We start from the raw sequence: 22,868 nt of genomic DNA on the forward strand, positions 1-22,868 counted from the left end.
TACACCGCCACCTGTACGAACATGGAAATATCTACACTGCCATCCGTACGAACATGGAAATATCTACACCGCCATCTGTATGAACATGTAAATATCTACACAGCTATCTGTATATCAATGGAAATTTCTACACTGCTATCTCTAAAAACATGGAAATAACTACAGTGCTATCTGTATGAACATGGAAATATCTACACCGCCACCTGTATGAACATGGAAATATCTACACTGCCATCTGTACGAACATGGAAATATCTACACCGCCATCTGTATGAACATGTAAATATCTACACCGCCATCTGTATGAACATGCAAATATCTACACCGCCATCTGTATGAACATGGAAATATCTACACCGCTAACTGTATGAACATGGAAATAACTACACCGCTATCTGTATGAACATGGAAATATATACACAGCTATCTGTATGAACATGGAAATATCTGCACCGCTATCTGTATGAACATGGAAATATCTACACAGCTATCTGTATGAACATGGATATATCTACACCGGCATCTGGATGAACATGGAAATAACTACACCGCTATCTGCATGAACATGGAAATATCTACACCGCTAACTGTATGAACATGGAAATATCTACACCGCTATGTGTATGAACATGGAAATATCTACACCGCTATCTGTATGAACATGAAAATATCTACACCGCTATCTGTATGAACATGCAAATATCTACACAGCCATCTGTATATCAATGGAAATATCTACAGTGCTAACTCTATAAACACGGAAAAAACTACACAGCTATCCGTAAAAACATGGAAATATCTACACCGCCACCTGTATGAACATGGAAATATCTACACCGCCATCTGTATGAACATGTAAATATCTACACCGCCATCTGTATGAACATGGAAAGATCTACACCGCCATCTGTATGAACATGGAAATATCTACACCGCTAACTGTATGAACATGGAAATATCTACACGGCTATCTGTATGAAAATGGAAATATCAACACCGTTATCTGTATGAACATGGAAATATCTACACTGCTATCTGTATGAACATGGAAATATCTACACCTCTATCTATATGAACATGGAAATATCTACACCACTATCTGTATGAACATGCAAATATCTACACAGCTATATGTATATCAATGGAAATATCTACATTGCTATCTCTATAAACATTGAAATAACTACACTGCTATCTGTATAAACATGGAAATATCTACACCGCCACCTGTACGAACATGGAAATATCTACACTGCCATCCGTACGAAAATGGAAATATCTACACCGCCATCTGTATGAACATGTAAATATCTACACAGCTATCTGTATATCAATGGAAATTTCTACACTGCTATCTCTAAAAACATGGAAATAACTACAGTGCTATCTGTATGAACATGGAAATATCTACACCGCCACCTGTATGAACATGGAAATATCTACACTGCCATCTGTACGAACATGGAAATATCTACACCGCCATCTGTATGAACATGTAAATATCTACACCGCCATCTGTATGAACATGCAAATATCTACACCGCCATCTGTATGAACATGGAAATATCTACACCGCTAACTGTATGAACATGGAAATAACTACACCGCTATCTGTATGAACATGGAAATATATACACAGCTATCTGTATGAACATGGAAATATCTGCACCGCTATCTGTATGAACATGGAAATATCTACACACCTATCTGTATATCAATGGAAATATCTACACTGCTATCTCTATAAACATGGAAATAACTACACTTCTATCTGTACAAACATGGAAATATCTACACCGCCATCTCTATGAACATGGAAATATCTACACCGCCACCTGTATGAACATGGAAATATCTACAGTGCCATCCGTACGAACATGGAAATATCTACACCGCCATCTGTATGAACATGTAAATATCTACACCGCCATCAGTTTGAACATGGTAATATCTACACTGCTATCTGTATAAACATGGAAATCTCTGCCCAACTATCTGTATAAACATGGAAATATCCGCACCGATATCTGTATAAACATGGAAATATCTACACCACTATCTGCATAAACATGGAAATATCCACACCGCTATCTGTGTAAACACGGAAATATCTACACCGCTATCTGTGTAAACATGGAAATATCTACACCGCCATCTGTGTAAACATGAAAATATCTACACCGCCATCTCTAAAAACATGGAAATATCTACACCGCCATCTGTATGAACATGGAAATATCTACACCACCATCTCTATAAACGTGGAAATATCTACACCGCTATCTGTATGAACTTGGAAATATCTACACTGCTATCTGTATAAAAATGAAATTATCTACACAACTGTCTCTATAAACATGGAAATATCTACACTGCTATCTGTATGAACATGGAAATACCTTCACCGCTATCTGTATAAACATGAAAATATCTACAACGCTGTCTCTATAAACTTGGAAATAACTACACCACTATCTCTATAAACATGGAAATATCTAGACCGCCATCTCTATAAACATGGAAATATCTACACCGCTATCTGTATGAACATGGAAATATCTACACCGCTATCTGTAAAAGATGGAAATATCTACACTGCTATCTGTATGAACATGGAAATATCTACACCGCTATCTGTATGAAGATGGAAATATCTACACCGTTATCTGTATGAACATGCAAATATCTACACAGCTATCTGTATATCAATGGAAATATCTACACCGCTATCTTTATAAACATGGAAATATCTACATTGCTATCTGTATAAACATGGAAATATCTACACCGCCATCTCTATGAAAATGGAAATATCTACACCGCCATTTTTATGAACACGGAAATATCTACACCGCCATCTGTATGAACATAGAAATATCTACACCGCCATTTGTATGAACCTGGAAATATCTACACCGCCATCTGTATGAACATGGAAATATCTTCACCGCCATCTGTATGAACATGGATATATCTACACCGGCATCTGGATGAACATGGAATTATCTACACCGCTATCTGCATGAACATGGAAATATCTACACCGCTAACTGTATTAACATGGAAATATCTACACCGCTATCTGTGTGAACATGGAAATATCTACACCACTAACTGTATGAACATGGAAATATCTACACCGTTATCTGTATGAACAAGGAAATATCTACACTGCTATGTGTATGAACATGGAAATATCTACACCGCTTTCTGTATGAACATGGAAATAACTACACCGCTATCTGTATGAACATGCAAATTTCTACACAGCTATCTGTATATCAATGGAAATATCTGCACTGCTATCTCTATAAACATGGAAATAACTACACAGCTATCTGTAAAAACATGGGAATATCTAAACCGCCACCTGTATGAACATGGAAATATCTACACTGCCATCCGTACGAACATGGAAATATCTACACCGTCATCTGTATGAACATGTAAATATCTACACCGCCATCTGTATGAACATGGAAATATCTACACCGCGATCTGTATGAACATGGAAATATCTACACCGCTAACTGTGTGAACATGGAAATATCTACACCGCTATCAGTATTAACATGGAAGTATCTACACCGCTATCTGTATGAACATGCAAATATCTACACAGCAATCTGTATATCAATGGAAATATCTACACTGCTATGTCTATACACATGGAAATAACTACACTGCTATCTGTATAAACATGGAAATATCTACACCGCCATCTCTATGAACATGGAAATATCTACACCGCCATATGTATGAACATGGAAATATCTACATCGCTATCTCTATGAACATGGAAATATCTACACCGCCATGTGTAAGAACATGGAAATATCTACACCGCCATCTGTATGAACATGGAAATATCTTCACCGCCATCTGTATGAACATGGATATATCCACACCGGCATCTGGATGAACGTGGAAATATCTACACCGCTATCTGCATGAACATGGAAATATCTACACAGCTATCTGCATATACATGGAAATATCTACACAGATTTCTCTATAAATATGGAAATAACTGCAGCACTATCTCTATAAACTTCGAAATATCTACACCGCCATCTGTATGAACATGGAAATATCTACACCGCCATCTGTACGAACATGGACATATCTACACCGCCATCTGTATTAAGATGGAAATATCTACACCGCTATCTGTATAAACATGGAAATATCTGCCCAACTATCTGTATAAACATGGAAATATCCGCACCGCTATCTGTATAAACATGGAAATATCTACACCGCTATCTTCATAAACATGGAAATATCCACAACGCTATCTGTGTAAACATGGAAATGTCTGCACCGCTATCTGTGTAAACATGGAAATATCTCCACCGCCATCTGTGTAAACGTGAAAATATCTACACCGCCATCTCTAAAAACATGGAAATATCTACACCGAAATCTGTATGAACATGGAAATACCTATAAGGCTGTCTGCATAAACATGGAAATATCTACACCGCTGTCTCTATAAACTTGGAAATAACTACACCACTATCTCTATAAACATGGAAATATCTAGACCACCATCTCTATAAACATGGAAATATCTACACCGCTATCTGTATGAACATGGAAATATCTACACGGCAATCTGTAAAACATGGAAATATCTACACCGCTATCTTTACGTACATGGAAATATCTACACCGCTATCTGTAGGAACATGGAAATATCTACACCGCTATCTGTATGAACTTGGAAATATCTACACTGCTATCTGTATAAAATTGAAATTATCTACACAACTAGCTCTGTAAACATGGAAATATCTACACTGCTATCTGTATAAACATGGAAATATCTACACCGCTATCTGTATAAACATGGAAATACCTTCACCGCTATCTGTATAAACATGGAAATATCTACAACGCTGTCTCTATAAACTTGGAAATATCTACACCACTATCTCTATAAATATGGAAATATCTAGACCGCCATCTCTATAAACATGGAAATATATACACCACCATCTGTATAAACATTGAAATATCTATACCGCTATCTGCATAAATATGGAAATATCTACACCGCCATCTCTATGAACATGTAAATATCTACACCGCCATCTGTACGAACATGGAAATATCTACACCGCTAACTGTATGAACATGGAAATACCTACACCGCTATCTGTATGAACATGGAAATATCTACATCGTTATCTGTATGAACATGGAAATATCTACACCGCTATCTGTATGAACATGGAAATATCTACACCTCTATCTGTACGAACAAGGAAATATCTACACCGCTATCTGTATGAACATGCAAATATCTACACAGCTATCTGTATATCAATGGAAATATCTACATTGCTATCTCTATTAACATGGAAATAACTACACTGCTATCTGTATAAACATGGAAATATCTACACCACTACCTGTACGAACATGGAAATATCTACACTGCCATCCGTACGAACATGGAAATATCTACACCGCCATCTCTATGAACATGGAAATATCTACACCGCCATGTGTATGAACATGGAAATATCTACACCGCCATCTGTATGAACATGGATATATCTACAACGGCATCTGGATGAACATGGAAATATCTACAACGCTATATGCATGAACATGGACATATCTACACAGCTATCTGCATATACATGGAAATATCTACACAAATTTCTCTATAAATATGGAAATAACTACAGCGCTATCTCTATAAACTTCGAAATATCTACACCACCAACTGTATGAACATGGAAATATATACACAGCCATCTGTACGAACATAGACATATCTGCACCGCCATCTGTATTAAGATGGAAATATCTACACCGCTATCTGTATAAACCTGGAAATATCTGCCCAACTATCTGTATAAACATGGAAATATCCGCACCGCTATCTGTATAAACATGGAAATATCTACACCGCTATCTGCATAAACATGGAAATATCCACACCGCTATCTGTGTAAACATGGAAATGTCTACACCGCTATCTGTGTAAACATGGAAATACCTACACCGCCATCTGTGTAAACATGAAAATACCTACACCGCCATCTCTATAAAGGTGGAAATATCTACACCGCTATCTGTATGGACTTGGAAATATCTACACTGCTATCTGTATAAAATAGAAATTATCTACACCACTATCTCTATAAACATGGAAATATCTACACTGCTGTCTGTATAAACATGGAAATATCTACACCGCTATCTGTATAAACATGGAAATATCTACAACGCTGTCTCTATAAACTTGGAAATAACTACACCACTATCACTATAAACATGGAAATATCTACACTGCCATCTCTATAAACATGGAAATATCTACATCACCATCTGTATAAACATGGAAATACCTATACCGCTATCTTCATAAACATGGAAATATCTACACCGCCATCTCTATGAACATGGAAGTATCTACACCGCCATCTGTACGAACATAGAAATATCTACACCGCCATCTGTAAGAACATGTAAATATCTACACCGCCATCTGTATGAACATGGAAATATCTACACCTCAAACTGTATGAACATGGAAATATCTACAAGGCTATCTGTATGAACATGGAAATATCTACACCGTTATCCCTATGAACATGGAAATATCTACACTGCTATCTGTATGAACATGGAAATATCTACACCGCTATCTGTACGAACATGGAAATATCTACACCGCTATCTGTATGAAGATGCAAATATCTACACAGCTATCTGTATATAAATGGAAATATCTACACAGCTATCTCTATAAACATGGAAATAACTACACCGCTATCTGTATAAACATGGAAATATCTACACCGCCACCTGTACGAACATGGAAATATCTACACTGCCATCCGTGCGAAGACGTAAATATCTACACTGCCATCTGTATGAACATGTAAATATCTACACCGCCATCTGTATGAACATGGAAATATCTACACCACCATCTGTATGAACATGGAAATATCTACAGCGCTATCTGTATGAACATGGAAATATCTACACCGCTATCTCTATGAACATGGAAATATCTGCACCGCTATCTGTATGAACCTGGAAATATCTACACCGCTATCTGTATGAGCATGGAAATATCTACACCGCTATCTGTATGAACATACAAATATCTACACAGCTATCTGTATAACAATGGAAATATCTACACTGCTATCTCTAAGAACATGGAAATAACTACACTGCTATCTGTACAAACATGGAAATATCTACACCGCCATCTATATGAACATGGAAATATCTACACCACCATTTGTATGAACATGGAAATATCTACACAGCCATCTCTATGAACATGGAAATATCTACACCGCCATGTGTATGAACATGGAAATATCTACACCGCCATCTGTATGAACATGGAAATATCTTCACCGCCATCTGTATGAAGATGGATATATCTACACCGGCATCTGGATGAACATGGAAATATCTACACCGCTATCTGCATGAACATGGAAATATCTACACAGCTATCTGCATATACATGGAAATTTCTACAGAGATTTCCCTATAAATATGGAAATAACTACAGCGCTATCTCTGTAAACTTCGAAATATCTACATCGCCATCTGTATGAACATGGAAATATCTACACCGCTATCTGTACGAACATAGAAATATCTACACCGCTATCAGTATGAGCATTCAAATATCTACACAGCTATATGTATACCAATGGGAATATCTACATTGCTATCTCTATGAACATGGAAATAACTACACTGCTATCTGTATAAACATGGAAATATCTACACCGCCACCTATATGAACATGGAAATATATACACCGCCATCTGTATGAACATGGAAATATCTACACCGCCATCTCTATAAAGGTGGAAATATCTACACCGCTATCTGTATGAACTTGGAAATATCTACACTGCTATCTGTATAAAATTGAAATTATCTACACCACTATCTCTATAAACATGGAAATATCGACACTGCTGTCTGTATAAACATGCAAATATCTTCACCGCTATCTTTATAAACATGGAAATAGCTACAACGTTGTCTCTATAAACTTGGAAATAACTACACCACTATCTCTATAAACATGGAAGTATCTAGACCGCCATCTCTATAAACATGGAAATATCTACACCACCATCTGTATAAACATGGAAATACCTATACCGCTATCTGCATAAACATGGAAATATGTACACCGCCATCTCTATGAACATGGAAATATCTACACCGCCGTTTGTATGAACACGGAAATATCTACACCGCCATCTCTATGAACATGGAAATATCTACACAGCCATTTGTATGAACATGGAAATATCTACACCGCCATCTGTATGAACTTCGAAATATCTTCACCGCCATCTGTATGAACATGGATATATCTACACCGGCATCTGGATGAACATGGAAATATCTACACCGCTATCTATGTAAACATGGAAATATCTACACCACTATCTGTATGAACAAGGAAATATCTACACCGCTATCTGTATGAGCATGGAAATGTCTACACCGCTATCTGTATGGACATGCAAATATCTACACAGCTATCTGTATATCAATGGAAATATCTAGACCGCTATCTCTATAAACATGGAAATATCTACATTGCTATCTGTATAAACATGGAAATATCTACACCGCCATCTCTATGAACATGGAAATATCTACACCGCCATTTGTATGAACACGGAAATATCTACACCGCCATCTCTATGAACATTGAAATATCTACACCGCCATTTGTATGAAAATGGAAATATCTACAGCGCCATCTGTATGAACATGGAAATATCTTCACCGCCATCTGTATGAACATGGATATATCTACACCGGCATCTGGAGGAACATGGAAATATCTACACCGCTATCAGCATGAACATGGAAATATCTACACAGCTATCTGCATATACATGGAAATATCTACACAGATTTCTCTATAAATATGGAAATAGCTACAACGCTATCTCTATAAACTTCGAAATATCTACACCGCCATCTGTATGAACATGGAAATGTCTACACCGCCATCTGTACGAACATGGAAAAATCTACACCGCCATCTGTATTAAGATGGAAATATCTACACCGCTATCTGTATAAGCATGGAAATATCTGCCCAACTATCTGTATAAACTTGGAAATATCCGCACCGCTATCTGTATAAACATGGAAATATCTACACCGCTATCTGCATAAACATGGAAATATCCACACCGCTATCTGTGTAAACATGGAAATGTCTACACCGCTATCTGTGTTATCATGGAAATATCTCCACCGCCATCTGTGTAAACGTGAAAATATCTACACCGCCATCTCTGAAAACATGGAAATATCTACACCGCCATCTGTATGAACATGGAAATATCTACACCGCCATCTCTATAAACGTGGAAATATCTAGACCATTATCTGTATGAACTTGGAAATATCTACACTGCTATCTGTATAAAATTGAAATTATCTACACCACTATCTCTATAAACATGGAAATATCTACACTGCTATCTGTATAAACATGGAAATATCTACACCGCTCTCTGTATAAACATGGAAATATCTTCACCGCTATCTGTATAAACATGGAAATATCTTCAATGCTGTCTCTATAAACTTGGAAATAACTACACCACTATCTCTATAAACATGGAAATATCTAGACCGCCATCTCTATAAACATGGAAATATCTACACCACCAAGTGTATAAACATGGAAATATCTTTACCGCTATCTGCATAAACATGGAAATAACTACACCGCCAACTCTATGAACATGGAAATATCTACACCGCTATCTGTATAAAAATGGAAATATCTACAAAGCTGTCTCTATAAACTTGGAAATAACTACACCACTATCTCCATTAACATGGAGATATCTAGACCGCCATCTCTATAAACATGGAAATATCTACACCACCAAGTGTATAAACATGGAAATATCTTTACCGCTATCTGCATAAACATGGAAATATCTACACTGCTATCTCTATAAACATGGAAATATCTACACTGCTATCTGTATAAACATGGAAATATCTACACCGCTCTCTGTATAAACAAGGAAATATCTATACCGCTATCTGCATAAATATGGAAATATCTACACGGCCATCTCTATGGACATGGAAATATCTAAACCGCTAACTGTATGACCATGGAAACATCTACACCGCTATCTGTATGAACATGGAAATATCTACACCGATATCTGTATGAACATGGAAATATCTACACCGCTATCTGTATGAACATGGAAATATCTACACCGCTATCTGTACGAAGATGGAAATATCAACACCGCTATCAGTATGAACATGCAAATATCTACACAGCTATGTGTATATCAATGGAAATATCTACACTTCTATCTCTATAAACATGGAAATAACTACACTGCTATCTGTATAAACAGGGAAATATCTACACCGCCATCTGCATGAACATATAAATATCTACACCGCCATCTGTATGAACATAGAAATATCTACACCGCTAACTGTATGAACATGGAAATATCTACACCGCTATCTGTATGAACATGCAAATATCTACACAGCTATCTGAATAACAATGGAAATATCTACACTGCTATCTCTATAAACATGGAAATAACTACACTGCTATCTGTAGAAACATGGAAATATCTACACCGCCATCTCTATGAACATGGAAATATCTACACGGCCATCTGTACGAACATGGAAATATCTACACCGCCATCTGTATGAACATGTAAATATCTACACGGCCATCTCTATGGACATGGAAATATCTAAACCGCTAACTGTATGACCATGGAAATATCTACACCGCTATCTGTATGACCATGGAAATATCTACACCGATATCTGTATGAACATGGAAATATCTACACCGCTATCTGTATGAACATGGAAATATCTACACCGCTATCTGTACGAAGATGGAAATATCAACACCGCTATCAGTATGAACATGCAAATATCTACACAGCTATGTGTATATCAATGGAAATATCTACACTTCTATCTCTATAAACATGGAAATAACTACACTGCTATCTGTATAAACAGGGAAATATCTACACCGCCATCTGCATGAACATATAAATATCTACACCGCCATCTGTATGAACATAGAAATATCTACACCGCTAACTGTATGAACATGGAAATATCTACACCGCTATCTGTATGAACATGGAAGTATCTACACCGGTATCTGTATGAACATGGAAATATCTACACCGCTATCTGTATGAACATGGAAATATCTACACCGCTATCTGTATGAACATGCACATATCTACACAGCTATCTGTATATCAATGGAAATATCTACACTACTATCTCTATAAACATGGAAATAACTACACTGCTATCTGTATAAACATGGGAATATCTACACCGCCATCTCTATGAACATGGAAATATCCACACCGCCATTTGTATGAACATGGAAATATCTACACCGCCATCTCTATGAACATGGAAATATCTACACCACCCTTTGAATGAACATGGAAGTATCTACACCGCCATCTCTATGAACATGGAAATATCTTCACGGCCATCTGTATGAGCATGGATATATCTACACCAGCATCTGGATGAAGATGGAAATAGCTACACGGCTATCTGCATTTACATGGAAATATCTACACAGCTATCTGCATATACATGGAAATATCTACACAGATTTCTCTATAAATATGGAAATAACTACACCGCTATCTCTATAAACATCGAAATATCTACACCGCCACCTGTATGAACATGGAAATATCTACACCGCCATCTCTATAAAGGTGAAAATATCTACACCGCTATCTGTATGAACTTGGAAATGTCTACACTGCTATCTGTATAAAATTGAAATTATCTTCACCACTATCTCTATAAACATGGAAATATCTACACTGCTGTCTGTATAAACATGGAAGTATCTACATCGCTATCTGTATAAACATGGAAATATCTTCACCGCTATCTTTATAAACATGAAAATATCTACAACGCTGTCTCTATAAACTTGGAAATAACTACACCACTATCTCTATAAACATAGAAATATCTAGACCGCCATCTCTATAAACATGGAAAAATATAAATCCACCATCTGTATAAACATGGAAATACCTATAACACTATCTGCATAAACATGGAAATATGTACACCGCCATCTCTATGAATATGGAAATATCTACACTGCCATTTGTATGAACACGGAAATATCTACACCGCCATCTGTATGAACATGGAAATACCTTCACCGCCATCTGTATGAACATGGATATATCTACACCGGCATCTGGATGAACATGGAAATATCTACAGCGCTATCTGCATGAACATGGAAATATCTACACCGCTAACTGTATGAACATGGAAATATCTACACCGCTATCTTTGTGAATATGGAAATATCTACACCGCTATCTGTATGAACATGGAAATATCTACACCGTTATCTGTATGAACATGGAAATATCTACACTGCTATGTGTATGAACATGGAAATATCTACACCGCTATCTGTATGAACATGGAAATATCTGCACCGCTATCTGTATGAACATGCAAATATCTACACTGCTATCTGTATATCAATGGAAATATCTACACTGCTATTACTATAAACATGGAAATAACTACACAGCTATCTCTAAAAACATGGGAATATCTACACCGCGACCTGCATGAACATGGAAATAACTACACTGCCATCCGTTCGAACATGGAAATATCTACACTGCCATTTGTATGAACACGGAAATATCTACACCGCCATCTTTATGAACATGGAAATATCTACAACGCCATCTCTATAAACGTGGAAATATCTACACCGCTATCTCTATAAACATGGAAATATCTACACCACCATCTGTATAAACATGGAAATAACTATACCGCTATCTGCAGAAACATGGATATATCCACACCGCCATCTCTATGAACATGGAAATATCTACACCGCCTTCTGTACGAACATGGAAATCTCTACACCGCCGTCTGTATGAACATGTAAATATCTACACCGCCATCTGTATGAACATGGAAATAGCTACACCGCTAACTGTATGAACACGGAAATATCTACAAGGCTATCTGTATGAACATGGAAATATCTACAACGCTATCTGTATGAACATGGAAATATCTACACCGCTATCTGTACGAACATGGAAATATCTACACCGCTATCTGTATGAACATACAAATATCTACACAGCTATCTGTATATCAACAGAAATATCTACACTGCTATCTCTATAAACATGGAAATAACTACACTGCTATCTGTATAAACATGGAAATATCTACACCGCCACCTGTATGAACATGCAAATATCTACACTGCCATCCGTGCGAACATTTAAATAACTACACCGCTATCTGTATGAACATGGAAATATCTGCACCGCTATCTTTATGAACATGGAAATATCTACACCGCTTTCTGTATGAGGATGGAAATATCTACACCGCTATCTGTATGAACATGCAAATATCTACACAGCTATCTGTATATCAATGGAAATATCTACACTGCTATCTCTATAAACATTGATATAGCTACACTGCTATCTGTATAAACATGGAAATATCTACGGTGCCATCTCTATGAACATGGAAATATCTACACCGCCATTTGTATGAACATGGAAATATCTACACCGCCATCTCTATGAACATGGAAATATCCACACCGCCATGTGTATGAACATGGAAATATCTACACCGCCATCTGTATGAACATGGAAATATCTTCACCGCCATCTGTATGAACACGGATATATCTACACCGGCATCTGGATGAACGTGGAAATATCTACACCGCTATCTGCATGAATATGGAAATATCTACAAAGCTATCTGCATATACATGGAAATATCTACACAGCTATCTGCATATACATGGAAATATCTACACAGATTTCTCTATAAATATGGAAATAACTGCAGCACTATCTCTATAAACTTCGAAATATCTACACCGCCATCTGTATGAACATGGAAATATCTACACCGCCATCTGTACGAACATGGACATATCTACACCGCCATCTGTATTAAGATGGAAATATCTACACCGCTATCTGTATAAACATGGAAATATCTGCCCAACTATCTGTATAAACATGGAAATATCCGCACCGCTATCTGTATAAACATGGAAATATCTACACCGCTATCTTCATAAACATGGAAATATCCACAACGCTATCTGTGTAAACATGGAAATGTCTGCACCGCTATCTGTGTAAACATGGAAATATCTCCACCGCCATCTGTGTAAACGTGAAAATATCTACACCGCCATCTCTAAAAACATGGAAATATCTACACCGATATCTGTATGAACATGGAAATACCTATAAGGCTGTCTGCATAAACATGGAAATATCTACACCGCTGTCTCTATAAACTTGGAAATAACTACACCACTATCTCTATAAACATGGAAATATCTAGACCACCATCTCTATAAACATGGAAATATCTACACCGCTATCTGTATGAACATGGAAATATCTACACGGCAATCTGTAAAACATGGAAATATCTACACCGCTATCTTTACGAACATGGAAATATCTACACCGCTATCTGTAGGAACATGGAAATATCTACACCGCTATCTGTATGAACTTGGAAATATCTACACTGCTATCTGTATAAAATTGAAATTATCTACACAACTAGCTCTGTAAACATGGAAATATCTACACTGCTATCTGTATAAACATGGAAATATCTACACCGCTATCTGTATAAACATGGAAATACCTTCACCGCTATCTGTATAAACATGGAAATATCTACAACGCTGTCTCTATAAACTTGGAAATATCTACACCACTATCTCTATAAATATGGAAATATCTAGACCGCCATCTCTATAAACATGGAAATATATACACCACCATCTGTATAAACATTGAAATATCTATACCGCTATCTGCATAAATATGGAAATATCTACACCGCCATCTCTATGAACATGTAAATATCTACACCGCCATCTGTACGAACATGGAAATATCTACACCGCTAACTGTATGAACATGGAAATACCTACACCGCTATCTGTATGAACATGGAAATATCTACATCGTTATCTGTATGAACATGGAAATATCTACACCGCTATCTGTATGAACATGGAAATATCTACACCTCTATCTGTACGAACAAGGAAATATCTACACCGCTATCTGTATGAACATGCAAATATCTACACAGCTATCTGTATATCAATGGAAATATCTACATTGCTATCTCTATTAACATGGAAATAACTACACTGCTTTCTGTATAAACATGGAAATATCTACACCACTACCTGTACGAACATGGAAATATCTACACTGCCATCCGTACGAACATGGAAATATCTACACCGCCATCTCTATGAACATGGAAATATCTACACCGCCATGTGTATGAACATGGAAATATCTACACCGCCATCTGTATGAACATGGATATATCTACAACGGCATCTGGATGAACATGGAAATATCTACAACGCTATATGCATGAACATGGACATATCTACACAGCTATCTGCATATACATGGAAATATCTACACAAATTTCTCTATAAATATGGAAATAACTACAGCGCTATCTCTATAAACTTCGAAATATCTACACCACCAACTGTATGAACATGGAAATATATACACAGCCATCTGTACGAACATAGACATATCTGCACCGCCATCTGTATTAAGATGGAAATATCTACACCACTATCTGTATAAACCTGGAAATATCTGCTCAACTATCTGTATAAACATGGAAATATCCGCACCGCTATCTGTATAAACATGGAAATATCTACACCGCTATCTGCATAAACATGGAAATATCCACACCGCTATCTGTGTAAACATGGAAATGTCTACACCGCTATCTGTGTAAACATGGAAATATCTACACCGCCATCTGTGTAAACATGAAAATATCTACACCGCCATCTCTATAAAGGTGGAAATATCTACACCGCTATCTGTATGGACTTGGAAATATCTACACTGCTATCTGTATAAAATAGAAATTATCTACACCACTATCTCTATAAACATGGAAATATCTACACTGCTGTCTGTATAAACATGGAAATATCTACACCGCTATCTGTATAAACATGGAAATATCTACAACGCTGTCTCTATAAACTTGGAAATAACTACACCACTATCACTATAAACATGGAAATATCTACACTGCCATCTCTATAAACATGGAAATATCTACATCACCATCTGTATAAACATGGAAATACCTATACCGCTATCTTCATAAACATGGAAATATCTACACCGCCATCTCTATGAACATGGAAGTATCTACACCGCCATCTGTACGAACATAGAAATATCTACACCGCCATCTGTAAGAACATGTAAATATCTACACCGCCATCTGTATGAACATGGAAATATCTACACCTCAAACTGTATGAACATGGAAATATCTACAAGGCTATCTGTATGAACATGGAAATATCTACACCGTTATCCCTATGAACATGGAAATATCTACACTGCTATCTGTATGAACATGGAAATATCTACACCGCTATCTGTACGAACATGGAAATATCTACACCGCTATCTGTATGAAGATGCAAATATCTACACAGCTATCTGTATATAAATGGAAATATCTACACAGCTATCTCTATAAACATGGAAATAACTACACCGCTATCTGTATAAACATGGAAATATCTACACCGCCACCTGTACGAACATGGAAATATCTACACTGCCATCCGTGCGAAGACGTAAATATCTACACTGCCATCTGTATGAACATGTAAATATCTACACCGCCATCTGTATGAACATGGAAATATCTACACCACCATCTGTATGAACATGGAAATATCTACAGCGCTATCTGTATGAACATGGAAATATCTACACCGCTATCTCTATGAACATGGAAATATCTGCACCGCTATCTGTATGAACCTGGAAATATCTACACCGCTATCTGTATGAGCATGGAAATATCTACACCGCTATCTGTATGAACATACAAATATCTACACAGCTATCTGTATAACAATGGAAATATCTACACTGCTATCTCTAAGAACATGGAAATAACTACACTGCTATCTGTACAAACATGGAAATATCTACACCGCCATCTATATGAACATGGAAATATCTACACCACCATTTGTATGAACATGGAAATATCTACACAGCCATCTCTATGAACATGGAAATATCTACACCGCCATGTGTATGAACATGGAAATATCTACACCGCCATCTGTATGAACATGGAAATATCTTCACCGCCATCTGTATGAAGATGGATATATCTACACCGGCATCTGGATGAACATGGAAATATCTACACCGCTATCTGCATGAACATGGAAATATCTACACAGCTATCTGCATATACATGGAAATTTCTACAGAGATTTCCCTATAAATATGGAAATAACTACAGCGCTATCTCTGTAAACTTCGAAATATCTACATCGCCATCTGTATGAACATGGAAATATCTACACCGCTATCTGTACGAACATAGAAATATCTACACCGCTATCAGTATGAGCATTCAAATATCTACACAGCTATATGTATACCAATGGGAATATCTACATTGCTATCTCTATGAACATGGAAATAACTACACTGCTATCTGTATAAACATGGAAATATCTACACCGCCACCTATATGAACATGGAAATATATACACCGCCATCTGTATGAACATGGAAATATCTACACCGCCATCTCTATAAAGGTGGAAATATCTACACCGCTATCTGTATGAACTTGGAAATATCTACACTGCTATCTGTATAAAATTGAAATTATCTACACCACTATCTCTATAAACATGGAAATATCGACACTGCTGTCTGTATAATCATGCAAATATCTTCACCGCTATCTTTATAAACATGGAAATAGCTACAACGTTGTCTCTATAAACTTGGAAATAACTACACCACTATCTCTATAAACATGGAAGTATCTAGACCGCCATCTCTATAAACATGGAAATATCTACACCACCATCTGTATAAACATGGAAATACCTATACCGCTATCTGCATAAACATGGAAATATGTACACCGCCATCTCTATGAACATGGAAATATCTACACCGCCGTTTGTATGAACACGGAAATATCTACACCGCCATCTCTATGAACATGGAAATATCTACACAGCCATTTGTATGAACATGGAAATATCTACACCGCCATCTGTATGAACTTCGAAATATCTTCACCGCCATCTGTATGAACATGGATATATCTACACCGGCATCTGGATGAACATGGAAATATCTACACCGCTATCTATGTAAACATGGAAATATCTACACCACTATCTGTATGAACAAGGAAATATCTACACCGCTATCTGTATGAGCATGGAAATGTCTACACCGCTATCTGTATGGACATGCAAATATCTACACAGCTATCTGTATATCAATGGAAATATCTAGACCGCTATCTCTATAAACATGGAAATATCTACATTGCTATCTGTATAAACATGGAAATATCTACACCGCCATCTCTATGAACATGGAAATATCTACACCGCCATTTGTATGAACACGGAAATATCTACACCGCCATCTCTATGAACATTGAAATATCTACACCGCCATTTGTATGAAAATGGAAATATCTACAGCGCCATCTGTATGAACATGGAAATATCTTCACCGCCATCTGTATGAACATGGATATATCTACACCGGCATCTGGAGGAACATGGAAATATCTACACCGCTATCAGCATGAACATGGAAATATCTACACAGCTATCTGCATATACATGGAAATATCTACACAGATTTCTCTATAAATATGGAAATAGCTACAACGCTATCTCTATAAACTTCGAAATATCTACACCGCCATCTGTATGAACATGGAAATGTCTACACCGCCATCTGTACGAACATGGAAAAATCTACACCGCCATCTGTATTAAGATGGAAATATCTACACCGCTATCTGTATAAGCATGGAAATATCTGCCCAACTATCTGTATAAACTTGGAAATATCCGCACCGCTATCTGTATAAACATGGAAATATCTACACCGCTATCTGCATAAACATGGAAATATCCACACCGCTATCTGTGTAAACATGGAAATGTCTACACCGCTATCTGTGTTATCATGGAAATATCTCCACCGCCATCTGTGTAAACGTGAAAATATCTACACCGCCATCTCTGAAAACATGGAAATATCTACACCGCCATCTGTATGAACATGGAAATATCTACACCGCCATCTCTATAAACGTGGAAATATCTAGACCATTATCTGTATGAACTTGGAAATATCTACACTGCTATCTGTATAAAATTGAAATTATCTACACCACTATCTCTATAAACATGGAAATATCTACACTGCTATCTGTATAAACATGGAAATATCTACACCGCTCTCTGTATAAACATGGAAATATCTTCACCGCTATCTGTATAAACATGGAAATATCTTCAATGCTGTCTCTATAAACTTGGAAATAACTACACCACTATCTCTATAAACATGGAAATATCTAGACCGCCATCTCTATAAACATGGAAATATCTACACCACCAAGTGTATAAACATGGAAATATCTTTACCGCTATCTGCATAAACATGGAAATAACTACACCGCCAACTCTATGAACATGGAAATATCTACACCGCTATCTGTATAAAAATGGAAATATCTACAAAGCTGTCTCTATAAACTTGGAAATAACTACACCACTATCTCCATTAACATGGAGATATCTAGACCGCCATCTCTATAAACATGGAAATATCTACACCACCAAGTGTATAAACATGGAAATATCTTTACCGCTATCTGCATAAACATGGAAATATCTACACTGCTATCTCTATAAACATGGAAATATCTACACTGCTATCTGTATAAACATGGAAATATCTACACCGCTCTCTGTATAAACAAGGAAATATCTATACCGCTATCTGCATAAATATGGAAATATCTACACGGCCATCTCTATGGAAATGGAAATATCTAAACCGCTAACTGTATGACCATGGAAACATCTACACCGCTATCTGTATGAACATGGAAATATCTACACCGATATCTGTATGAACATGGAAATATCTACACCGCTATCTGTATGAACATGGAAATATCTACACCGCTATCTGTACGAAGATGGAAATATCAACACCGCTATCAGTATGAACATGCAAATATCTACACAGCTATGTGTATATCAATGGAAATATCTACACTTCTATCTCTATAAACATGGAAATAACTACACTGCTATCTGTATAAACAGGGAAATATCTACACCGCCATCTGCATGAACATATAAATATCTACACCGCCATCTGTATGAACATAGAAATATCTACACCGCTAACTGTATGAACATGGAAATATCTACACCGCTATCTGTATGAACATGCAAATATCTACACAGCTATCTGAATAACAATGGAAATATCTACACTGCTATCTCTATAAACATGGAAATAACTACACTGCTATCTGTAGAAACATGGAAATATCTACACCGCCATCTCTATGAACATGGAAATATCTACACGGCCATCTGTACGAACATGGAAATATCTACACCGCCATCTGTATGAACATGTAAATATCTACACGGCCATCTCTATGGACATGGAAATATCTAAACCGCTAACTGTATGACCATGGAAATATCTACACCGCTATCTGTATGACCATGGAAATATCTACACCGATATCTGTATGAACATGGAAATATCTACACCGCTATCTGTATGAACATGGAAATATCTACACCGCTATCTGTACGAAGATGGAAATATCAACACCGCTATCAGTATGAACATGCAAATATCTACACAGCTATGTGTATATCAATGGAAATATCTACACTTCTATCTCTATAAACATGGAAATAACTACACTGCTATCTGTATAAACAGGGAAATATCTACACCGCCATCTGCATGAACATATAAATATCTACACCGCCATCTGTATGAACATAGAAATATCTACACCGCTAACTGTATGAACATGGAAATATCTACACCGCTATCTGTATGAACATGGAAGTATCTACACCGGTATCTGTATGAACATGGAAATATCTACACCGCTATCTGTATGAACATGGAAATATCTACACCGCTATCTGTATGAACATGCACATATCTACACAGCTATCTGTATATCAATGGAAATATCTACACTACTATCTCTATAAACATGGAAATAACTACACTGCTATCTGTATAAACATGGGAATATCTACACCGCCATCTCTATGAACATGGAAATATCCACACCGCCATTTGTATGAACATGGAAATATCTACACCGCCATCTCTATGAACATGGAAATATCTACACCACCCTTTGAATGAACATGGAAGTATCTACACCGCCATCTCTATGAACATGGAAATATCTTCACGGCCATCTGTATGAGCATGGATATATCTACACCAGCATCTGGATGAAGATGGAAATAGCTACACGGCTATCTGCATTTACATGGAAATATCTACACAGCTATCTGCATATACATGGAAATATCTACACAGATTTCTCTATAAATATGGAAATAACTACACCGCTATCTCTATAAACATCGAAATATCTACACCGCCACCTGTATGAACATGGAAATATCTACACCGCCATCTCTATAAAGGTGAAAATATCTACACCGCTATCTGTATGAACTTGGAAATGTCTACACTGCTATCTGTATAAAATTGAAATTATCTTCACCACTATCTCTATAAACATGGAAATATCTACACTGCTGTCTGTATAAACATGGAAGTATCTACATCGCTATCTGTATAAACATGGAAATATCTTCACCGCTATCTTTATAAACATGAAAATATCTACAACGCTGTCTCTATAAACTTGGAAATAACTACACCACTATCTCTATAAACATAGAAATATCTAGACCGCCATCTCTATAAACATGGAAATATATAAATCCACCATCTGTATAAACATGGAAATACCTATAACACTATCTGCATAAACATGGAAATATGTACACCGCCATCTCTATGAATATGGAAATATCTACACTGCCATTTGTATGAACACGGAAATATCTACACCGCCATCTGTATGAACATGGAAATACCTTCACCGCCATCTGTATGAACATGGATATATCTACACCGGCATCTGGATGAACATGGAAATATCTACAGCGCTATCTGCATGAACATGGAAATATCTACACCGCTAACTGTATGAACATGGAAATATCTACACCGCTATCTTTGTGAATATGGAAATATCTACACCGCTATCTGTATGAACATGGAAATATCTACACCGTTATCTGTATGAACATGGAAATATCTACACTGCTATGTGTATGAACATGGAAATATCTACACCGCTATCTGTATGAACATGGAAATATCTGCACCGCTATCTGTATGAACATGCAAATATCTACACTGCTATCTGTATATCAATGGAAATATCTACACTGCTATTACTATAAACATGGAAATAACTACACAGCTATCTCTAAAAACATGGGAATATCTACACCGCGACCTGCATGAACATGGAAATAACTACACTGCCATCCGTTCGAACATGGAAATATCTACACTGCCATTTGTATGAACACGGAAATATCTACACCGCCATCTTTATGAACATGGAAATATCTACAACGCCATCTCTATAAACGTGGAAATATCTACACCGCTATCTCTATAAACATGGAAATATCTACACCACCATCTGTATAAACATGGAAATAACTATACCGCTATCTGCAGAAACATGGATATATCCACACCGCAATCTCTATGAAC

Source organism: Gorilla gorilla, chromosome 10, assembly GCF_029281585.2.
Source record: "Gorilla gorilla gorilla isolate KB3781 chromosome 10, NHGRI_mGorGor1-v2.1_pri, whole genome shotgun sequence".
In the NCBI taxonomy this organism is placed as follows: domain Eukaryota; kingdom Metazoa; phylum Chordata; class Mammalia; order Primates; family Hominidae; genus Gorilla; species Gorilla gorilla.